Genomic DNA, 19,824 nt, shown 5'->3' on the forward strand with positions numbered 1-19,824 from the left:
CGACGCCACTATAGCAGAGTAGGGAGGTATCTTCCTGCTCTGCTATCTGCTAGCGCCACTGTAGCTCCCTTTTTTAAAAACTATTGATGAATGGAGTCAATTGACAGAGAGATGTCTTAGACCATAAAAGCCTCTAGAAAGTGATGCAGTAAAGCCCCTCCCCATAGACCAGGGAGTGACCGGGGAGATGCATACAGAATCTTATACTGTTTGATTAGTATAAAGTGTTACTATCCTGTCTTATCTAGGCATCCAGCAGTATAATAAAGCTGTCATCAAATCCTTCACTCTCTGCTGACCCTGCCCCAGTCTGAAGAGTAAAGCTGACAAGTTGGCTGCAGAAAAAAGGAAGCCTATAGTGACTGCTCTAGTGACCAGTATGAAAACGAAATATTACAATATATATTTTTTATATGGATATTCAGGTAAAATTAAATTCACATTAAAATATTATTCACATAAAATTTTAAAAAAAAGCACGAAAATGATGTCGCTTTCTCTTTAAAATTATTGAGTAACGAAGAATAACAAAGACAAAACTCATATGAACTATATGAATATTTGCACTTAAGACGGTGGTTATCTCCAGGTTAGTATTAAGCACTATAGAAATGTATTTCTTTCTTCAAGTAAGCAGAGCTTTGCTTCATAACCTATAAACAGTTAGATTAGTCCCCAGCTCAACAGCTTAATTCATTTCTCTTGCTATAGAAGAATAATGGAATTAATCAAAACGTTCTGAAGTCATAAATCCTGCATGCTTAGAAAACAGAACATGCCGGCCTTTGAATAATTCTTATTCCTGATCACGTATTATTCTAATCTCCTTTTACATAAACAAAACTTGAAGTGTATGAAATGAAATATAGGGGGGATTGGTGTATCTGCCTAATATTCCAATGCATTCTCACAAATTTTGAAGACATATCTATCAGACAATTGGTAAGAGGTTTCACTGCAATTACAATTATACATGTATTCCAGCAATTTGGTTGAATCTAATGTTAAAGAGGTTGTCCCCCTTTTCTAATTGAGGTACGGCAGCCAAAACTCCTGGCAATCGGCGGTTATTACTGAAGGTAAACTGCAGGAGGAATATGGGATTATCTGGTGAATAAATGGTCTCTCTCTCCGTTCTACTTTATAGTCTAACAGGGCATATGGACAGTGGCTGTTCATGTGGGACAACCCCTAGAGACAGGCCAATTTCCTACTCCAAATTTTAAATAAGATGGGGTGTCAAAGTAAATGTGTATGTTATGGCATCATGTATAAAGTATTGCCAATGGGGTCCAACCCTAATTTATACTAGTAGTAATAGTCATGACCTACAACTTTATAAGTGTCATTCTTTCTTCTCTGAATATTCATCATTATTCAAAGTCACTTAAGAGATACATGTGTGAAGGGAGATACGGTGGATTATATTTTGTTAATTTATTAAACAAAATATAAACAAAAAAAAGCAGCAACACTCAAACATGTAAATAGTAAGACAGGTGCCCAGCAAGTAATCCCAATCCAAGGACTATTCCTATTAGTTAGGCCCGTAGAATTCTATCAGGCGTGCTGCCCAGCATATACCAGGTGCGCCACACTAAGCGCTGACAAACTATTCTCTCCCAGCATTACAAGGCCTGGCTGCATCCTGAAAAAATATATCAATGATAAACATGAGGTATTAGTTGATATTTTGGCCAAAATACGCAAGCTCGCAACCCATGTCAAGGGTCCTCACCGTCTAATATAGTCATGCACTTACCAAATAATACCAATATGCAAGGGCCGAATAATACCTCCACACCACGACCACATATATCTACCACAAATACTAATACAACCAATAATAACACCAAAAAGTGCCCATACATTGGTCACAAACCAGTTGTACACTGGAGCTCTGCAGAGTATTATAATACTGTGCATACAGGCCAATGAATACAGTACAATAACATCCAGTGACTCACAGGTGATGCCTTTTCTGATTGGACTTGTATACTTTGCCTTTTCTCTCCATCCGACCCAGACCACCATGACAACTTCTCCCCTCCACAATTAGTCTTTGCAGAGTTTTCTTCCCAGATGTCTTATACTCTTCGCTTCTCCAGTCCTCTCCCCACCTTGTACAGAAACTTACCATCCTGCTACCACCTACTGCGGCAAAAATAGTGCCAACAGATAGTGCCCCCCAAATTATTAGTGGCCAACAGATAGTGCCCCAGACTGTAGTAGTGTCCCCCCTTTGTGTAGTACACAGTAATAGTGCTCCTTTGTGCTCCACACACTTTCATAGTGCCCTCTTTGTGTGGAATACAGTAATAGTGCCTCCACAAATTAATAATGCCCTGTTAGTACCCCTCACACATTAAGGATGCCCCTTCACAGTAATTAAGCCCCCTTTTTGCCCCACACAAGTTTAGTATGCCCCTAAGTGTTACTACATATTACCAGCACATAGAAATTGTGCCTCATTAGTGTCCCTTCACAGTAATAATGCCTCTTAGTACCCCTCACTTAGTAAGAATGCCCTTTAGTACCCCCTTCCAGTAATTATGCTCGCTTAATGCCGCCACACAGTAAGGATGCCCCTTAGTGCCCCCACATAGTAAGTATGCCTGCTTAGTGCCATCACATAGAAATGATACCCGCTTAGTTCTTACCACACAGTTATGATTCTTACAGTGCACCTTCACAGTAGTGATGTGCCCTCCACACAGTAGTGTTGCCCACTTAGCGCCCCCTCACAGTAATTATGCCCCCTCAGTGCCCCCCCACACAGTAAGGATGCCCACATTAGTCCCACCACATAGTAAGGATGGCCTCACAGGACCCCCCACACAGTAGTGATGCCACCTTAGTGCCACCCACACAGAAATAGTGCCACTTAAAATGTTTAACCATTTTTACACATTTTATTAGTTCCCCTAGGGGACTTGAACCAGCGATCGTCAGATTGCTTGTACAATACACTGCAATACAAATGTATTGCAGTATATTGTCATTTTTACAGGCTCCTTCTAAACCCTGCCTGTGGCATGGCTTAGCAGAGGCAGGTTGCCATGACAACCATCAGCGCCCCCCAATTGTGTTTCAGGGGGGGCCTTTGCGCTGTCAGAGGGGGCTGTCCCCCTTGGGTTTTCCGATGAAGGACATTTATGACATATCCACAAGATATGTCATAAATGTCAGATAGATGCACCTATCTCTAGAACGGGTCCCCTTAAACCCTGTTCTAGCTTCTTGTGCTCTCCTGGCTACTTAATGATTACATGGTCGAATTACGAAAACAGCGTATCTCGCTGAGCTACGCTGTATCCTGTGGTTATGTCATAAATGTCCTTCATGGAAAAACCCCTACAAATTCTGCGTTCGCTATTGACCCCGGCATTTAACTAGTTAAACGGCCAGGAACAGTGTGATCGCTGTTCCTGGCAGCTTGCTGACATCTGTGTTTCCAAACATCAACCCCCCCCCCGCTCCATGACGTGCCGGCACGTCATGGGTCGGGAAGGTGTTAATTAAGGAAGCGGTCAAGGGATCTGGCGCAGCCAGGTTCCTTGAATGCTGACTATAAGACGCAGGGAGTTTTTAGTAACATTTATTCTTGCTAAAAACTGCGTCTTATAGTCCGAAAAATACGGTAATCTCTGATAATGATCACAATGCCACGTCTTATTTTAGTCCTACTTAATTTTTTTGTTATCACAGGTTAAATCGTTATCATGGGTATAAAAAGTTATAAAATAACATTTTTCTTCCTAGAGAACGAGTTAATTTAGTGTTTGTTATAATGACAATTTCCTCTGAGGCTGATCTGTTGTTACTATTGTTAAGCACATAATCGTGAGCATATTGTACGTGCCTTTTGCGACCCTTGAGGCCATCAAAAATGTGCAGGCTTGTTAGCACAGTAATACTTAATTTCATTAGTTAATTGAAAATTATTCAAGAGCTTCATGTTGCTGTTTACAAAACGCACCACAGCAGCACAAATTTGGCAAAATTTCACGTACTACCCGCATGATTTTTCTATAATTGGTGGCCATGGTTTGTGTTAAAGATGCAGTACTAGAAAACCTCTTTAGAAACATTTCTTTGCAAAACTGCAAGAATCTTATCTAAAATTTTATCTCAATGTGAACTTAGTTTAAAGCAGTAGATATCCCACTGAGGAACCCTAACCATAACCATAACCATACGAACTATAAAATGGGGGCTATGGGTGCACGGGTTAGGGTGCACGTTCAATACTATTAATATTCTCACTGCAGATACATTTTGGTAACGACTCAACCTATCACAACTGAGTGGGAAATACCGAAAGATGGGCCCTGCAATGGATATACAAATATTAAAAAGCTGCATCCTTCATGTGGCCATAGATGTCTTCCATTAGCGGGAACCTGTTCACGAAACCCCAGAGACCCCATGGAACTCAGTTTGCGAACCCCTGATCTAAAGAAGTTACACATGGATCTTAGAATCATGGGTTATTATGCTATTCAGGGAAAGCAAATCCCTTATGACCACCAGAGACCATCAGCCATCCAGTGTAAGAACTAGAGATGACAGGACCAACTTGCCAAGTTCAAGGTGCAATGAAGATTTCAAACTTTCACGTGGTTCAAAGAATTCTAGATAATTGTCTAAATGTATGTTATGTTAAAAAATTAATTAAAGTGATATTTTATTATATTACAAATTTGATAAAACTAACATAACACAAATAATTCCATTGCCAATCATTAAATTGTTATCTTAGGCCATCCAGCAATATAAGAATTAAACAAGGCGACTAAAGACCAGTGGGGAAAAGGGTAAATTGCATTTTTCATGAATCATTAATACTACATCATAATGAATATTTCACACCTAGCAAACTTCTAATGAAAATGTCATTTCAGCGCACAGTTTACCTGACGTTCTATTAATCATCTTGCTATTAAAGTAGAGAACAATAAAGGAAATTGATTTTTTAATTAGGCGCCGTGATATTTTAAATTAAAGGTTATTCAAAAACAGTTATCATAGATATGTTACCCTCTCCTTAATCGCACGGGAACACAGTGCTTTAGCCACTGGCTATTACCCAAAGTCAATGTGACTGATGTTAGATATTATCGACAAGTACAATTTAATCTTAGAATTCCACGGCCTTGTGTCTGAGGGCAAATTGTTGACAAAAATATGGTTAAATATAAAAACACACATGTCCGTAATATAGAAACCTTGTTTTAATAATGCTAAGACTGAAAGCATAATGTCAGCAATGTTAACATGGAAGGCAATTGGAACAAGACAAATGGCTTTATCCTACAGAGTCATAAATTCACTGTTGCTGATTTATGTTCAATATCCCTCTTTCCATGCGAAAAATTATTTATTATGCTGCAGACATTTCCCGCTACCCATGTGTGCTATTTACAGGCATGCATATCATAATATTTGCACCAAACGTACCATTAGATCGTTAATCTTTTTCTCCTCTTTAGCTTGTATGATTAACACATCGTAAGTCCAATTACATGTATTTTTTAAATTAAGGTCATGCCTAGTATCGTTGATTCTTGGAGTGAATCTGGAATTTGGTAGATTTATATAGCATCACAGTAAAGTGTTTATCAGCTCACCACAGATGATCCTGATCACAATCCACATCACAGACGGTACAGTGGAGGAAGAGAGGACTCTACATCGGTCACAATGAAACTTTTGAAATCCAGCACTTATCTGGGCAATAAAACCATTACCTTTATTTCAATAGGTTAAAATTATCATCATAAGACAGAGGATAGCAGGGAGATGCTTACGCCTTTTTAGACCAAACTTTATGTTTATTATGCATTTTTTTAAATTGCATTATTGCTATAGTTATTATGTTTATAAATGTGAGGTTCTTAGTGCTCAGTTTGATCAAATTGTGCAAGCCCACCTGCCAAGACAAGGCAACCTCGAACAGGGGGTCTCTACACTAAACATTATATCCCTATTTTGGGGACTTACCTCTCTCTTGGGACTGAGCCCACAGCGAGCTCAGTATAGGTAGGAACCAAATTTATTCTGTTCTAATTAAGAACAACCTAGGACAGGTGGGAGGAGAGCATGACCAAGATGAAGGCAGTCACAGCTAACTAACTCTCTTTGTTTGTAGTACTTGTATGGGAGCTGTGACTGCCTCCATCTTGGTCCTATGTTTTGAGCAATAATGATGTTGTGTACAATAGACAACGCCTTGCTATATACCATATTAGAGAATGTTAAGGTGTTTAGTGCTTCACCCTAGCTTAAAGAAGTTGTCTCAATAGTACAAACATTTTGAAAATGCAGTTATGCCAAGGGCGGTTCCAGGATTTAAATCTGGTGGGCATTTTGCTCTGTTTGTTCATGCCCCTCGCTACTTCCTTAGATATGTAAGCCACACCATCAACACAAGAAATAAAAGTAGACTACAGAAACACCTAATCACACAGTTAGGGACAGGAGTTTACTTGCTCTTCAGTCTTGGCCAAGTGTTCACTACTACTATACAAAAATCAATATAACCAATAATTCCGCCATACAGTGACCATATAGTGGTTAGACACCAGTTCTACACAAGCGGTCTGTAGTGAATTATCTTGCAGCAAACCATACAAGAAGATACAGTACTGATCCGACAATAGCAAAATAAATCATTAAATCAAGTGACTCACAGCTGATGACTTTTCTGATTGGAGTCACTCACTTTCCTTTTCTTCTCCATCCCGTCAAAACAGTCTATGATTTCTCCCCACAACTACAGAGTCTGCTGTTCAGACATCTTTGGCCACCAAATTTAATTTAGATCCCAGACAAGAGCACTAAATTAATTCAGACCCATAAAATAATTAAGACCCCAGACCAGACCCTTACATTACTTTAGACCCCCAGACCAGATCTCTGAATTTATTTCAGAACTCAGATTAGACCCTTTAATTAATTTCAGGCCTCGACCAGAACCCTAAATTATTTTAGACCCTAGGCCAGATCTCTTAATTAGTTTAAAACCCCAGACCTCTAATTTTAAAATTCATAATAGATGAGGTCCAAAGCTGGAAAGCCCCCTCCCCCTCTGTAATGTCTTCATAAAGCTATCTCTTTAATTCCAGATTTGCATGAAGAACCTCTATCAACTCAGAAGGGCTGCAGGATGCTGCTTGAATTTTATAGTTAATAACTATATTCTAAAAGAAAGAATGTCACTAACACCTGATAGTATGGACTCCGGCGGTGAAATAAGGTTCTGAGAGAGAAGACAACAATAGAAGACCCGATAATCTCTTTAATATTTTAGGCTCCCTATCCTCACTATTCACTAAGAAAGAACTAGCCAGGAAATATGACTGCTGTATTTTGTTTTCTTTTGTTAATATAATGTTGCTTTAATGTAATAAACATTTTATTCCAAAAATCATCCTGTAAAAATCAATAGAATGATTAATAGAAAGAAATCATGCAGTTATGTAGTTATCTTACCATATCTAGGACAACAGTCTTACCATAAGTAGGACACCAAGCTTACCATAAGTAGGACAATTCATTAGGTGGTGCCACTGCAGTGTGCACCTTTTTTTGAAGGTTCCTTTCACAATACTGTTTTTTGCTTTTTTTTTTCCCCACCAGGTTTTTTTTTCTTCCTGATTCATTGTCATGTTTCTGTTGTAAAGTAGGGGTGGTTATGTTGTGATGGTAGAGCCCCCGCAGAAATGTTAAGGAAAAAGATTAAATAAAGCAGGAAGCTAGCGTAACCACTTTTACTTTCAGCTTAACATTATGTACAGTTTGTTTGCCATTGCTAATAGTGCATTCGGCCACAAATATTGTATACATTCTTCCCGACGTGGGAAATACAGCCCTTAGTTGCAACTCTATACAGCTGGAGCAGGCTTGAAAGATAGCTGGCTTGCTTTTTTGTGTGATCTATGATTGCCACCTTTACCACTCAATAATACTGGCAAGATAAATAGGCGTATAAAAGTGGGTGTGATTTTGGGAGTGTGATTTTAGATGTTGAGTTTCAATGCCTTTTAGTAAAGGCCGCTATACACAATGCATGAATGTTGGCTGAATGTCTACACACATGCTGTGCCCTATTAATACAATCGTGTCACACACACAGTGTAACGTCCGTTTTTGCTGACCACAAAATCATCCCATGCTGTCGACGCCCTTCTCTCCAGAGATATCTGCACATGCGGCCGTCCTGTTCTGCAGCCACCACTAGAGTGCGCACGCGAGCTCAGTCCAGCCTTAAGGAGCCAGAGTGCACACCAGTGAGATTGAGCTGATTGCTCCCAGATCACCCTGGACTATAAGAAGGGCTCTGCCCCTCCCTGCATTGCCTGAGCTTTGTTGTCGTTACCCTAGTCTGTCTTTGCAAAAGGTTCCCTAAGTATTTTCAAGTTCCCAGTGTTTCCTGTTCCTGCTACCTGTAACCTGTATCCCGTGCTATCCAGGTCCAAGTGCCGTATTGAGTTGGAGTCGTGCTGTGCTGAGTACCACGCCTGTCCTGCTACACCACGCCTGGTGCCTGCCTGCTGCCTAGTCCCACCCGAGTCTGTCTTGATACTGTCTGAGCTACCACAGGTAAACCTATACGAACAATAGACTGTGACCTGTGTCCTGTTGACCAGCTGCCATACCGTTAAGGCAGTACGGCCCAATGGGTCCACGTACCCAATGTGACACATGTTGCCCCATAAAAATAGTAACACACATTGCCATAGGCTGTGCCACATACAAATAATAGTGCCACACATAGTGTGAAGAAAATGCCATAGGCTGTGCCACATACAAATAATAGTGCCACACATAGTGCCTCCTGTACACAGTGCCTCACAGTTTCCCTGTAGCCAGTGCCACACACAGTGCACCCCGTAGACAGTGCCACACACAGTGCAATCTGTAGATAGGGCCCCACATAATACTGCCATCAGTCCATCAAATGGTGCAGGCAAAGCTGCTGTTCTCACAGTATCCAAAGTGGGCGCTAGCTGTAATATACAGTCACCTCCGATTCTGGCTGTTTAACCCGTTAGTGTCCAGCCTATTTTAGGCCTTAATGACCAAGCTATTTTTTATGTTTTTCCATAGTCTCATTCAAAGAGCTATAACTTTTTTATTTTTGTGTCGACATAGCTGCATAAGGTCTTGTTTTTTTGTGGGACAAGTTGTATTTTTTAATAGCACCATTTTGGAGTACATATAATTTATTGATTAACTTTTATTAACATTTTTTTGGGGGGATAGAAAAAAGACAGCAATTTCACCACAGTTTTTTGCGTCCTAAATTCACGCCGTTTACCGTGTGGTATAAATGACACAACAACTTTATTCAGGGGGTTATTACGATTGGAACAGACTAAATTTATATAGATTTTGTATGATTTACTACTTTTAAATTATTTGGTTTTGTGTCTATATTTGAAGAGCCATGCAGCTGTATGAGGGCTCTTTTTTTGCGGGACAACTTGTAGTTTTTATTGGTACCATTTTGGAGTACATGCGACTCTTTGATCACTTTTTATCACTTTTTTTTTTAAGGCAGGATTCACAGAAAACAGCAATTCTTGAATTGTATTTTATCGTATTTTTTACGGCGCTCGCCAAGTGGGTTAAATAATGTATTAACTTTATTGTTGGGGTTGTTACAGATGCAGCAATACCAAATATGTGTAACTTTTTAACTTTTTTTGGGTTTTTAATAATAAAGTATTTTGTAAGAGGGAAAAGTGTTTTTTTTTTTTTTTTTTCACTTTGGATCATGGCCCACCATTGACTAGAGGCAGACCTGGGTGCCTTTATTAGGCCCCCGGCTGCCATAGAAGACACCGGCACCCTGCGATCTTATCGCAGATCGCAGAGTGCCGGTGGGGTGAGAGAGGGAGCCCCCTCCCTCCAATACCACTCGCTATTGAGCGTCGCATCTGAGGGGTTAAACTGGAGATTTAACTGTTCCCGGCGCTGTTTATTTATTCCGATGCAGCGCCGTAAAAAGGCTACTGCATCGGAATAAAGCCCGTTAGTGACGGCTTAAAAACACCATTTGGAGGTCACTAACGGGTTAAACCCTTAGATGCAACCCTCTGTCACCTATCGGTGCCCTGCGACACGATCGCAGGGCGTTGATGAGTTGCTATGGCAGCTGGGAGCCTCACAAAGGCCCCACGGCCTATCATAGCTGTATGCCTATTAGCCTATGCGGAAGGCACGGCCTATAAGATTCCCTTAGTCAGTTTGTTATTGACAGGCAATAATGCTTCAGTACGCTAGGAATACCAAAGCATTATAGAGTGCGATCAAGTAATTATAAATTAAATCTAGTTTATAAATAAAAATTATTTATATGTACCCCAAAATGGTTCTATTAAAAATACAACTAATCCCACAAAGAAAAGCAGTTATATTACAGAAAAATGTAAATGTTATTGCTCTAGCAATGCGGCTACATAAAATCTATTTCTTCTATGAAATTTATTTTTATTTTGTAAAGGTAGTGAAATATAAAAAAAATTATACTTATTTGGTTTTGCCATAATCATACTGACCTTAAGAATAAAAGTTACTTGTTATTTATCCGGCACAGTGAGTAGCGCAAAATTTATAATGCAAAAAACAATGGCGGAATTGCTGTTTCTTATATTCCCCCCAGAAAGAGTTAAGAAAAGTTAATCAATACGTTATATATGTAACCCAAAATAATGCCAATGATGAAAAATATAACTCAATTCGAAAAAAACAAACAAATGCAGTTATGAAAATGAAGAAATAAAAAAGTTATGACTCTCGGAATTCGGCAACCCAAAAAAAAAACTGCAGTCCTGAATGCTAAAATAGGCTTGGTCCTGAAGGGGTTAGGCTTGGCAGGCAAAATTGTCTTTGTGATCTTTTTGGAAAATAAAATACACATTTGTCTGGTTTTAATAGTATTTTATGCAGGAACGTTATATAGCACAAGCTGACAAATCACGCGATGTCGTGTATTTTTTTCCTAAATCATAATTATTACAATGTTTGGATATCTTGGCTTTTGTAATTTCCGTTGCTGTGCAGCACATTTGTTCAGTGTTGATTAAAAATCACTTTATAATTACATCTCAGTGAATAGGGAGTTATTGGGAATGTCAGCGTTAATGTTCAACTGCAGAATAAATACTCCCATTTTACCATTTCTGTCTTATTTATTGCAACATGATCAAGTCAGTGCTTTACAATAAAACTAAAGGCTACATAATACACATATGATTCACTTCTAACAAGAAATTAGTGCATACTTTCAACCAAAACATGAAAAAAGAACAAGATATGCAAACTCCAGTCATTCATCCTCTGCTAGGTGTCGTTTAAAAATTGAAAAATAGTATTCCTGGCTTTTTTTTAGTAAAATTTATATTTTTCCAGATTGGAAAATCTGTTTTGATTGGTTAAGACCAGCACCATATTTCTAATTGAAGCCGGGTTCGGGTTGGACCTGCGTGCCACTAATTGGATAATTTGGTAAATCTGTCTCAATGGCCCACATTTAATATGCAGTATACCCCAAGTTTTGGCATAAACTAAGCCACAAAAAAAAAACAAACACAAATGGTGACGTGCAACAAATTTACAGTAAAATTTGCGACTTTTCTCGTTGCTCACCAAATTTGGAAAGTGACAAGAAAAGTAGGCATTTCCAAAAAGGTGTTCTTTAGGCCAGATTTCTTTTTTAAAAAAAGGCAAAAATGGTGTAAGTTTTGGTGCAAATCTATTTTGTTTTCAGACAAAAAGCGCCAAATTTATTGTGGGGCCTGTGCCTTTTGTGGGGCATAGGTATCATTGAGCACAAACGACTATTGTCGGCAACTGCACCTGACACCGATCGAAAAAAATCCAACATGTAGATCAACTTTTCCACAGAATTCTGCCTCTGTGCCAAGTCAGCAGAAAGTTGCCTTTACGACTATCAACAGTTTCTATTGTTCTACATGTTAAGAGGTTCTGCTGTTTAAGAGGCCAATACCTGCTCCAACTAGGACAGCATAAAAAAGGGGCTCTCAACTATCATAATTCAATAGTCATTTTTAGATTTCTCTACATTTTCCCTTTTTTAATACGTGTTTTTATTTTAGTCATAAATGTTTTCTTTTTTTTATAAAGAGTAGATATTGTAACACAGGCCTATGTCAATCAAGTTCAACCTTGTATATGTTGATCCAGAGCAACAAGAAACAAAAACGCTGTGACCCCTATAGCTACGAAATTGGTGACATGCCTATTCAGTCCATCCAAACTTACACGATAACCTCTGTAGAATCAGAGGAGGGAGAATCAGTATTCGCTTCCAGATGCTTCTGGCAATAATCAATACACAATAGATAATGAAGCACACATAACAACATCTATAGGTGTATTGGGGCTGTATAAGCTCTTAAGGCAGACCATGTGCTATAAAAAAATAAATCACAGACCATGTGCTATTGTTTTTTTTAATTTTATTACAATATGGAACTATCTACATTGGGGGACTATCTACAGGGGGCACTATATACAAGGGGGGCTGTGTGGGGCACCGAGGAGAGGGGAGCCAGTCAAAAGTTTGCTATGGGGCCCAGTCTTTCCTAGTTACGCCCCTGACCTTAACAATAGGCAATTAACTCCATTTTTAACAAAATTACTCCCCTATTACATCTATAATAGCTCAGCTAAATGTTAGGGGCAGGGCCGGCCCTAGGATAGATGGGGCCCTGTGCGAAATGATCTTTTGGTGCGCCACCCCACCCTCATTAAAAATAAATTCCCCATAAATAATTATAATGCCCCTTTAGTGCCCCCATACAGTATAATAATAATATTTAATCGATTACAACCCCTTCAAGGACACAGTATTTTGTCCTCTAATTGTGCCCACAGTAGTATGCCACCTGTAGTACCCCTACACAGTATAATGTCCACTTAGTGGCCCCCACACTATATAGTGCCCCCTGTAGATTTTGCTATATAGCCTCCCTGTAGACAGTGCCATAATCCCCCACCTCCTTTTTGTAAATTGTGCCATACAGCCCCCCCCCCAACCTCCCCCTTGTAGACAGTGCCATACAGTCTCCCACCTCCCCCTTGTAGACAGTGCCCCCAAACAAAAACAAAAATTGTACTCACCTAGGCCCCGTTCCCATGACGAAATGAGCTGCTCCACGGCGTGATCATGTACCCTAGTACATAGTTTCCCAACCTTTTCGGACTCAAGGAAGCACTGGAAAAAAAAAATTTCCTCAGGGCACCCCTACCAAAATTGTTTCGAGAAAGACAGAAAATGGCTAAGAACAAGCACTACACTTGTAGGGTATGTTCACACACATTTTTTGTAAGGCAAAAAATAATCTGCCTCAAAATTCCTTCAGGAACTGACAGAGTTGTGTGACCTTTTTTTTGTGTTTTTTCTTAAGCCGTTGAAGCGAATGCAAAAGACGCAGGTAAAAAAGCTACAAACAAGCGCCACAGGTATTTTCTGCCTCTTGTTAATTTCAATTTGAGGTCAGAGACGGAAACCACTTGATAACCATCAGCCCCCCACTCACAGTAAAATTACCATCAGCCCACATATTCTCCCTGTAGGTAGTGCCACACAGCCCCTTGTAGGTAGCGCCACACAGACCCTTGTGGGTAGCGCCACACAGCCCCGTTGTGGGTAGCACCACACAGCCCCCTTGTGGGTAGCAACACACAGCCCCCTTGTAGGTAGCGCCAGATAGCCCCCTTGTAGGTAGCGCCAGACAGCCCCCTTGTAGGTAGCACCACACAGCCCCCTTGTACATAGCGCCACACAGCCCCCTTGTAGATAGCACCACACAGCCCCCTTGAAGATAGCGCCAAACATCCCCCTTGTAGATAGCGCCACACAGCCCCCTGTAAAGAGCGCCACACAGCCCCCTGTAGAGTGCGCCACACAGCCCCCTGTTGGAAGTGCCAAACAGCCCGCTGCTAGGAAGTGCAAGGGTATTTTGTGTGCTCCTGCACAGCTTTCCTTTTGTGTAGGTAGTGCCACACAGCCCACAGCCCCCTTGTAGATAGTAAACCCCCCTCCCCCTTCCAGTATAGATAGCACCACTGTAGCTCCCTGAAGGAGCGGAATCCCCGTGTTGCCGGGGATTCTGCTGCTGGAGCGCTCCTTGATGTGTCTGTCCATATATGGACAGTGACATCAGGGGAAACTCCTGAAGCGGAATCCCCATCCACAGCGTGGCCGACGCTGTGACCGGGGATTCCACTCCAGTAGAAGCTCCTATCGTCTGTGTCCATGTATCTAAGGCTGGTCGAATGTATCTAAGGCTGGCCATGGTTAGGGGTTTGTCTGATGACAAGGTTGTCAACTGTTTCCAATGACAACCACCAGAATTGTGAATACACCTCTAGACTATAATACAGGTCTGTATCTCAGGATCCATACTAGATAAATAATGCAATGTAGCTCCAGAGTTACTCAATAGTTAAATATATACAAGTGAAACCAAATTAAGGGGGAAAAATTCTGCCAGAAAATACTTTTTTTTTTCGTGTTTTTGTTGCCGCGGTTCTTGCCCGTTTTTTTTTTTTAGCCATATGAATCTAATGCAAAAACTGCAAACAAAAACCGCGGCAAAACAATGCTCCAAACGAGCGCCGCTAGTTTTTCTGTCTCTCACTGATTTCAATGTAAGGTCAGAAGTAGAAAATGACTAAAGAAAGAGCATGCTGCCTTTTTATTTTTTTCTGCGACCAGACAAAAGCTACCCGGGGAAAAAACACCTCTGCCTCCAATTGACATAAACTGGGGGCGATTTGGGACATTTTTTGTTGCTGATTTCTCTTTCTGCGTCAAATTCAGTGCCAAAAAATGTGTGAACTACCCCTAATAGTGATTAAAGATAAGTAAATATTCATATTGATTGAAGATGATAGAACCGATTTGCCTGACTTGCTGATTTGCTGGTCTGTAAAATACAATGGGAAAATGTATTCACATTAAATAAAGCTCAAACTAGGTGAATAAATTTGCACATGTATCCTAATAGCCGGCAAAAAACAATTTTCTTATGTCTTATTGATATGCATCTAATAATCTTTTTATGCAGTTTAAAAAGTTGGATTTTTTTCGTGTTTCTGTGGTAACTAGTGATGGTAAGCATGCTGGGGCTAGTAGGTTCCAATAAGGTTGGTATTGTAAAGACTTATATATGATTTTATTGCAGTTAGGCCCATGTGCATGGTTGTTTTTTTATATCAAACCATACACGTTTTGAATTGTACGGAACCATAGTAGGGCACCCATAGACTACTGTGAAAGCCCCTCTATACCTCAGTATGCCTCCGATTTCATATGTTGCTCCATCTCTTGCCGTTTGGCGGTGGTATTCTCCACTAGAAAAATGTCTTCTAGGGAAGAATATCTCCGATATATGGTGGCATACAGGGACCCATAAGGTGGTACACAGAGTTCTTATGGCTCTCTAGTACACAGCCTCCGTGTCCAGCCGTACAGCCCCCTGCACATTGTGCATAAGGCTGTGGATGTGGTAGAAAAAAGTAAAATCGGTTATTGCAACTAGATCAACAGTATGACCTATTCAGGTTTTGGATCATAGATTTAGATCATAATGCAGGTTCTGGATCAAATTCTACATAGAGTCAACTTAATGTGTCCCGTAGACCCGAGTGCCCCAAGTTTATCAACTTTTCACATCTTAATCCTTTTCAAGTGTTTATATTTTTAGTTTTGAATTTTCCAGCCGGTGCCGAGCATGGCAGTCAATCGATTGAGTTTTACTAAAAGCATGAGTTGAATATTTTGAAGGCAGCTTAAGGAATGTGACACTTTTCACCGCTGTAACTAAACACCTTTCTGGGTCATGACAATGGCAGAGCACTTAAGCTCTGACACTTACACCTCCTAGTGGAACATTGTTAGAAGAAAGACACATTTATACTTAATGTTTAATGTAAATGTCAGCAGCAAATTCAGTCATCTTATGTTTGTCCACATGAATAGATCCTTGATAAGCAATAAATTATTTTCTTTCCACTGCCTGTAGGGGGCGAAACAGCAGTAAAATCGGTCCTGACATATTAGCTCAATAATAGGTCACAATTTATGCAACATTCATCCAAAATAAAGTGCGATAAAATAGATTATAAAAGCTCAACAACAAGATTACATCATATTATTTCTGTATTTTACAATAACTTGACATTACCATAACACAATTTGTTTGTCATTGCAGCAGCGCTAAATATCTTTCACCACAACTCTTCGTGATATCACATACCTCCGAATTGTCCTTCTTTTGGAGGGAAAATGCCTACTTTTTACCCAAATTTCTCTGTTCTTTTTTGTAACGGCTGTATAGGGTTGAAGTACATTATTTCCTGATTAATTCCTATTTCTTCTTATTTTTATATATATAGCAGATTTCAGTGTGGGTACCAGAAGTCAGACCCCAAGAATCACACTTTAACTTATTTATCCTAAGGATAGATCATACAGTTTATATAGAAATTGTTTTACTAAAAGTTTCGCTCACCTCATAACCACCACGCCATGGTTGCGTTTTCCAATGCGTTTTTTATGTATAGGATGCTTGACTAATGCAAAAATAAGTGATTAATCCAAATGCTGTAGGTGCTTGTAGATACTCCTAGACTGGTCCTGTATCGACTGCAGGCAATTGAAGCGAAAACGGTGTGTAGAAAAGGTAGATCCAGCACTCGAATATTTAAAATTCCAATTAATATAAAATTAGATTCATGCAAAGATATAGTATGGGCCCATAAACTTCTGCCCTATTACTGCTCCACCTGGGAACCTATATGGAGATGTAATGTAGCCATGTCCTCGAGGCCTTAATCTCTACTCTTAGCCCAGTGCCAATTCAGCAATTTGAAATGTCCACCTGGAAATGCTCCCAATATATATGAACAATAAACATGGTATTATGGACCTAAAGTTTGCAAAAGAGTCTTTTTGGCACATGTGCAGGTAAATTCTTGATCCCGCAAAAAAAAAAAAATTATATTGTGTGGTATATGTTTTATTTACAAAGTCAGTCAACAGGCAATCTTATGCAAGCATACCATGCAGACATGGGGTTGGCGCCATCCCATTCATGGCATGTTATTTTATATGGTTGTCACTCAAGCTGTATTCATCTTGTCCCAAATACCTAATTACCATTACCATATGTATTTAGTCTCCATTGTCTGCCTAGAAACCTCGCTAAGATATTCTGTCTGTGGTACATATCGGCACACTAGGATATATTCAGGCAACTGCATATATATACTTCCTGCCATTATGCACTTTAATGTGTAGATACTTCCATTTCGCTATGGCCATTTGTTAACCCAGTGCACTTCACTACGCTGATGTTGCCATATCCATTGTGCGACTCTTTTTATCCATTTGTCTTATATGTTTAATAAAGCTTTGTAATACTTTTTCAGAATATCGGTGCTTAGTCTCATCTTTTTGTAGGTTTATAGATTTGGTTCTGGTGGGATGCACCACTTTAGTGGTCCACATGCATGTAGCAGCATAGTTATGAACAACACATAATATTGCTACGTGCTCCATGTTATCTATATCAGAGTAAGTATACCGTACAGCTGCATATGTCGGTGATATACATTCAGAGCATGCATTAGAAGCATTTCCATATGTATATGCCGACTGTAGGGAAAAAATTAGATGTGAACATTCGTTTGATTTGAGACAGACCGGTTATCTGACAATAAGGTCGAAATCAGATGACCGTAGTATAGGTCCGTGTGACGGGCGTTAAAACAACGGCCGTCACACGGACGCATGTATTTCAATGGGGCCGCTCACACAGCCGTTGCTTCAACGGACCGTGTGAAGGCTCCATTGAAAAATAGGATATGTCCTATTTTCTTCTGTTTTCACGGATCCCTCGATAGACTCAAGTTTATGGGGATCCGTGAAAACGGTATCCGCAAGGGTGCAACTCGGACATGTGAATCTGGCCTAAAACATCAAAGTTTCTGGTTGTTAGGTAGTGTATGCCTAGCAACCAGACTGTCAGAAATAACTGCTGTTCAGTTCAGAGTTGGAATGACTGTGCAGAGAGCAGAGAAGAAAATAAAGCAGCTTGGAAGCAGTCACAATATCTCAGCCTTGTATATTCATCAAAATTTTCTAAAAATACATTTTGATGTAGAAAGACTTTAATACCATGACATTAGCTTAATAGCAGATGTAGCAACAATCTGTCATTAATTCTGCACTGTACACGCTCTGGCTTAAATCTGTCAGTGATCATTTTTAGCTGGCTTCCTGTTACTATTTTTTTCCATCTTTCCATATAAGTCTAGTCTAACTGGTTACTATGTACTTGAAATATATCCGCAGCACATCAGAATATGTTTTAATCGCCGCGCAAACAGATATACGGTAAAGATTATTCATTGTACAATGGGTAGTTCTGCAATTTTCTAATATATTTTGTGTATTAATTCCTCACACTTCTCAAAATCTCTGTTTGCTGTCATTATATGAGCTAATTCATTGTTTCCTTTCAAAGGATAAAAATCTATCCTGTTCATGTCATGATCACAATTAGGGCTGTATCCTATAACGAGCAGGGAACCTGAGTGATTATCACACGACCCAAGCAGATTTTCATCCTCTGGAAGGTAACAATGAAAAATTCCATTCAATGACTGCAAGACGATAACTGGACATCATCAAGGAATTGGTACACAAAGTATATTAGCTCCTTTATAGGCCTATATGTTTCCATGGTTACAGAATGAAAAACAAACTGTGTAGTTGGATGCTGCAATCATACTCGATTCTATCTGTCCCATACTTTTTGTTAACTTACCAATGTATATTTGTAGTCTGCAACCATGGAAACATAGGTCTGCACAGGAGCTGTAGACACAAAACGATAGGAGTTTTTTTAATCAGTTGATCATTTAAAAAAAAGTCCGAAAATGCCTCCCATTGATTTCAATGGGAGGCGGAGGTGGTTTTTTCCCACGAGCGGAAAAACCGTCTCGCGGGAAAAAGAAACGGTATGCCCTAACTTCTCTGATCTCCCATTGACATCACTGGGAGGCAGAGAAAGCATATTTCACTGTGTTTTTTGCGCTCAATGGCCGCGGGCAAAAAATGCGGCAAACAGCGTGCAGGCAGATCTAAATCTGCCTCAAAAATGTTAAGGCAGAATTTTCTGCCCGCAAAAAACTCTGTGTGAACATGTATTTTTTACTATTTACTATGGTCTGAGAATATTTCTATCAATGTTAATGATGGTAAATAATTAATATTTAGTAAATGCAGTGAGTCAGTTTTGTGAATGTAAATGAAAATTATAAACTGAAATCCTGTATTGCTTATGTTGTTATTTCAGTACAGTGACATTTTGCTTCTGTATCTGTTTGCACAGAAGAAGTCTATGGCCAGCATGTAATATAAGCTTCAATGACTGTCTGACCTGCTTTGAACTGTCTCACCAGTGCTCAGCTCATGCATTTGACTAGACATTTTCTGACGTCTTTGTCATGTCAGACTACAAATGGCTTTTGTAGTCAGGTGTCTTTTGAACAGGTAATGGGTTTCTGCACAATGATGAATTATTTCTCCAATTTCATGGGTGAATCCCTTTTACTAGGCTTTTAGATCTGTAAACCACACTAATAATATATCCAATATCAAAATAGGACAGATAACAAATAATGTGTAAATCCTATTATGTACAATATTTAAACACATTTATCAAGCTTGTTATCCAAGTATGAACACTAAATGCATTTATACAAAGGTACAAAATAAAA

The sequence above is a fragment of the Rhinoderma darwinii genome, chromosome 6 (assembly GCF_050947455.1).
Source record: "Rhinoderma darwinii isolate aRhiDar2 chromosome 6, aRhiDar2.hap1, whole genome shotgun sequence".
In the NCBI taxonomy this organism is placed as follows: domain Eukaryota; kingdom Metazoa; phylum Chordata; class Amphibia; order Anura; family Rhinodermatidae; genus Rhinoderma; species Rhinoderma darwinii.